We start from the raw sequence: 6,000 nt of genomic DNA on the forward strand, positions 1-6,000 counted from the left end.
GTAGGAAGCTCTTCAAGCAGACTCCATTGCTCAGGTTTTAAGTCAAGGTACTTCTTGTCTCTCTTTGTGACAATAGGGTCAGACACTGTTGCAGTTATGGTCTTCGTTTGCTTATCCAGTCAACTAATCATGTAGAACGTACTGTTCCATCTTGTGCTTGCATCCTGTACAAATTTGTGCTCAGGTGCTCCCATCTTTGCTCACTTTTTTTTTAAATGCTCCACAAGACAGCATGCTGCTTCAATAGCTTAGGCCTGGATGTTTTACTCTAGAAGTAATTGCCAGCTGCAAGGTGTAGCCAGTGCAGTATATCAATGCTTCTCTTCTAAGATGTTTGCTACAGCCACAACATTGCGGAATTTCAAATCTGTATACAACCTCCTCCAACCAGTCGACTGTGTTGGATGCTGTATGTCTTTGTTCTACCGCCCTTTAGCTGCCCTTGCATGAAAACATTGCATGGCTTCAGCAGTTTTTCAGCTCGAGGACTGAGCTGTTTTATGTCCGATCACGTTGCAGTTAACACTGTGTTGAGTGTGTATATATAGAAAGGTAAAATATATCTTATATACTATGACAAACATTCGACTGATGTTAAATAAGACCCTTATGTATCTGTTCTGACTTACCTACAAATGTAACTTAACAACAGCAACGAATCTCGTTCATACAGCAGAACTACCAATTCAACAGTAGCCTTAAAGTTGTCTTTAAGGTCACCCTCTCACTTGCTAAGTGTAATAATAAAACCAAATTAATGCCAGTAGCACAAAAGCTACAACATGTTCTAAATTATACATTATTCCTATTCCATTTTTGATAATAGTTGTACATGATGAATCCGGACCTAAGTACTGTATAATCACATAGTGTAAAGTCTGAAAGCAAACAAATGCAGTGGGTGGAGCATAGTACAAACTCGGGAGCATTCTCTGGTCCACTAAGATAAGTGTGAAAATGCCCTAATGAAGAGTGTGGGATGTTAGGTTATCATGCTGAAGGCACATTTTTATTTCTTCTTGCGGTTGTCATGCATGACAGTCGTATTCCTGCTCCATGCCAATTCTGCTTTGCATACTTTACAACAAATCTATTTTTTTTGGAAGACATTAATACTAAGTGGTTCCATACCTTAGATGTTTTAGGTCACAATTTTGGATTTTTTGTCTCCCTCCATCTCTGCCATGTTGAAATGCACCTGCTGCCAAACGTGATGTTGTAACATAATGTGTGTGACGTCACCAATCCAGCTATGATAATGAAAATCTTTGGCTATGAATTTAATAATCAAATTTATAGATTTTTTTTTGTTGATTAGTTGTTGCAGCCCTAATTGCTATGCATGTTTTACATTTAACAGTATATGTTTTGATTATAGTTGAAAGAAAATGTAACATGAGAATATTCATTAAGCGTAGTAAAACTTATTCCCAATACTGCAGGCTGGGTAGCTAATATTCTTGGAGTATGCTTTCTGTTAACATTTGACTAACACAGGCCCAAACAGAATGCATCTGCTTAAGGAATTAATGCATGCCTGTAGTAATAGAACATGTTTAGTTTTAAAAAATGTAGCAAAAATTAAATGTAAATCATGGCCAAAAGTTTATGTAAAATCAAAACTGGTCTCCATCTGGACCTAATTTACAGCTGCAAACTAATTTTGATACAAGCAACTTTGAATAAAGCTTCCTTGTAGTAGATTTGATACATTTAATGTTGTAATCTTGTAGTCTAATGTTTCAGTTTTTTTAAATAAGTCACTTCCGTTTTTAACACTATGTGCTGCACACGTATACAAAAAATAGTATAAATTAAACTAAAATTTCATTGCTTTACAGTTATATGAAGACTTTTTTGTTGTTTTTACTTGGGATTGTAAAATATCTAAATATTTATTTTGTCATATCCATATTACTAAACGAGAATGGTAAACCGGATATGGATACAGGGACCTGCCCATGGACGCAAAAGACATAGTGCGCAAGTGCCACACAAAGCCCCCCCCCCCAGAGTGAAACGGGAGACCGGATATGGACGCAGGGACCTGCCTGTGGACGCAAAAGACATAGTGCGCAAGTGCCACACACAGCACCCCCCAGAGTGAAACGGGAGAGACTACGCACGTACGCAACCGCCACACAAAGCCCCCCCGCACCAGAGCAAAACGGGAGAGACTACGAACCGTCAGAGTAGGAAACAAAGTAAAACGTCATAAAGAGGTTAAAGAACAGGGACAAACTCATGGAGAGCAGGTTACAGAACAAAGCCCCCCTCCCCAGAGTAAAATGAGAGAGACTACGAACCTATAAAGAGATTAAAGAACGGGGATGAACACATGGAGAGCGGGTTACAGATGATGAAAACTGGAATGCAACAGCTTCAAAAAAAAAAACTAGGCACGAAACACATGCACACCGAGATACAGAATATAAAGGCAGAAACAACGACAGTTAAACGTCCACACCACACAGCGGAGGAGGACCCGGAAGGTGCAGGCGCCTACATCGTGCGTCGGAAGGTGCGGTAAAGTACAAAAGGCAAAGGCGCCTACACAGCATGGTAAAAACCGACATAATACGGAAGGTGCAGGCGTCGCCGCCATATTGTGAGTGGCATTAATGCGTGGTCAAGGCGCAGGAGGAGACATAGTAAAACAAGAGGAGTCAACGCCCCGCCCCAGAGTGAAACGGGACACACTACGGAGTCCACAAAGGTTCATACATCAAACCCGAGATGGTACGGACACACGTCTGAAACCGCGGAAGCAAAACTGTCTCGGCTCCAAAACCAAACAGCTCAACAACTAACACAGCTTCGACACCGAGCCCGTGTGGACAGATCTAATGAACGCAGGCGCCTACAACGTGCGTCTGAAATGCCGCACACCAGGCAGGCACTCCTCCAAAAAGAAAGAGCTCGACTAAACGAGATACGAAATGAAACGGAAACACTACTGAGTCCGCAGTGCTCCGCAATGCACCGCCATAGGTGAATCACATTACAGTGATGCATTATTAACAGTACGATAAACATCACAGTATCGCAAACAAATGAAAATTATTACTCGAAAAAGGGAAAATATATTCACCACGGACCAGGTGTCATTGAAACAAAAGCAGAATAAAGCGAGATCAGAAATGAAAGACAGAGTAGAAAGCCAACTAAAACGTCATAAACAGGTTAAACGAGGGGGCCAAACACATGGACAGCAGGTTACAGATAATGAAGACCGGAATTCAAAAGCTTCAAAAACAAAAGCTCGACTGACCGAGATACAAACTGAAACGGGAAACACTACGGGGTCCGCAGTAGTACACAATGCACCGCATAATAGTACGGACGGAGCTCCGTATTAACAGTGGGGGGCCCCAGAGTGACACGGGCGAACGCTCCGTATTAAACGTGCGTCATCCTCACACGTGGCTGCCCAGCGGGCATGGGTTCAAAATGCCGGGGGTAGGTGAGCGAAGCGAGCAGGGGACGGAGCCCCCTTGTTTTTACTATGTAAAGTTAAGTCCAACATATCTGCTGCTTTTTCCCCATATTTATCCTTCAAATCGGAGAAAAGACTTAAAGCCTTCACTTGGATGAGCATTAGGTTCGGCAGCTTGTGATTCTGAGGGCAATCCTCCATCCACACGCTTAGAAGTTTTTCTAGTTCTTCAATCACTTTTCCATGTTTCTTGCTGATTTATAGTAGTTTTCTGCTAAACATTTGTTTTACAGAATTTAAGTTGCTTTGAAAACTTCTGTTAAATAAAAATTATAATGAGGAATAAACACTTTTATTCCGATGCAACATTTATTATACTTAGGCATTTCATTTGATAAAAGAGAAACAGAATCTCAGCACTTCAATTTATACAAAGCAAAGGACAGTGACCTCTCCTCTTCTATTCACAATGACCAAAAACCCACTTAGCTGAGGAAAATTTTGTCTGGCATCATATGAGCATTACAGGCAGTTATCAGTGTGTCTGGTTCTACTTTGTTTTGATCACATCACTTGCTATGTAAAAATGATCACATTGTGAGGAAAGTCTGTTTTTTTTAAAACATTCTTTCATTTGAAGGCTGCAGTATCTATACAGCATTGTAATAAGTGCTTTGTAGATGAAAAAAATAATTCATATGTATGAAAGTAGCAAAGCGCAGTGCTAGTGTGCACAGGCTTGTAAGTTTGTAAGTTCCTTTACATGGCTGATTTTACGGCTCCCTCTACAGTGTTCTAAAAGTATTTACTCACCCAGCAGGCAGTTCTAGATTGAAGACAAGACAGTCGTACAGATTCTTCCATTTTAAATGGGTGTACCTGTGTGGGATTTGGATGGGTTTTATATCTATACTAATAAAAGGCAAAGCCCTCACTCACTCTCACTAATTCTCCAACTTCCCGTGTAGGTGGAAGGCTGAAATTTGGCAGGCTCATTCCTTACAGCTTACTTACAAAAGCTAGGCAGGTTTCATTTCGAAATTGTACACATAATGGTCATAACTGGAACCTCTTTTTTGTCCATATACTGTAATGGAGTGCAGCTCGATGGCCGTGGGAGGCGGAGTCGCGTATCGCGTCATCACGCCTCCTACGTAATTACGTGAACTGAAAACAAGGAACAGCCACAAAGAGCGCTGAAGAAAACATTCATTACACAATTGAGAAGGCAGCGAAACAATAAGAAGCGAGCGAGTGACGCATATGTAAACCGTAAGTTTAAATTATGTTTATAGAAACGCTCCCCCTGCCGTTTGCAATACCATATTCGCGAGATACAAGTTTAATGAGAAGACACGAGGTATAAATGAGACTTTGGATCACTTTGAAACAGAGTTAAAATTGCTGTAGCGAGAAACTTTTAAGTACCGGGTCTTAGCTAACATTAAATAAAGGCGTGGACATCGCAACATCACACAAGAGAGCGGCTCACGTGAAGTGACTGAACACAGCACAAGTGATCACTTTGATGAATCAAACCTGTTCAAAAAACACATTACACAATTGATAAGGTACGAAAAGAATATGAAGCGACTGACGCATACAAAAGATTGCCGTTTTTCTCCTGTACAACTATACGTTGCATTCTCAACAGTAAGCTTCCACGGCTTTGTCATATTCCAACCGGAGTGCTCAACTGACAACGTGGTATACAAAGACAACTATAACAATCGTAATAAACGAACAATGAAACAACGGAGAATCCGTGCATTAAATAAAAAGGCTGCTTCCTTGGCAAAGCAAGGAAAAAGGATGGCCTTATATGGCGTTCGTTTATAAAACAGCGGAGAAGCTGTATAAAGACTGCTTCACAAAAAAACAGCAGAGCGCCTTATATGAGCAGGCAGTCAGCTAAAGAAGGGAATCAAAAAATAACTATAATCGTAATAAACGAACAAAAAATAGCGGAGAATCCGCGGATTACATAAAGGAAATGGGTCCTTAACAGAAAAGTGAATCTCAAATACCTACACAATAACTATAACAATCGTAATAAATGAACAATAAAACAATACAGAACCGCTAAGCAAGGAGAAAGGACGGCCTTATATGGCGTTCGTTTATAAAACAGCGGACAGGCTGTGTAAAGGCAGCTTCACAAAAAAACAGATCCTTAACAAATTGTTATTGGTATATTTTCCCTCAATTTAAAAAGGTTTTCTTTTCTTCTTAATTAAAATTTAAAAGCAATACTTAATTTGGCTATATGCAGTGAGTGTGTACGCCTGATGAGCCCAGAATTAGGGCGAAACACGTGTCGCATACTCTTTGCATTATTTGACAGTAAACTATTTTCAACCATTCTATGATCTGCTTCTCACAACTGAGGGCACCGTGGCGGATGTTAGCTGACTTGCTGGCCAACCACAAGCGTTACCTGGTAGGTAACCATCCATACAGTCAGATTGTGATTCAGACTACGAAAGCCGTGAATGTAATTACCCCGATCTACATGCTGTCAAATAAATGAACCACTCGCCGTGGCGCAATGTTAGGGGCTTCGC

At 40.7% G+C, this 6,000-nt stretch overlaps 1 protein-coding gene across 2 annotated transcripts in view; it reads left to right on the plus strand.

Annotated features, from left to right (window-relative positions):
* fkbp4 (FKBP prolyl isomerase 4) overlaps positions 1 to 6,000 on the plus strand; it is a 44,708-nt gene that overhangs the window by 20,119 nt on the left and 18,589 nt on the right. The window lies entirely within an intron of this gene.

The sequence above is a fragment of the Erpetoichthys calabaricus genome, chromosome 1 (assembly GCF_900747795.2).
Source record: "Erpetoichthys calabaricus chromosome 1, fErpCal1.3, whole genome shotgun sequence".
Taxonomy (NCBI): Eukaryota; Metazoa; Chordata; class Cladistia; order Polypteriformes; family Polypteridae; genus Erpetoichthys; species Erpetoichthys calabaricus.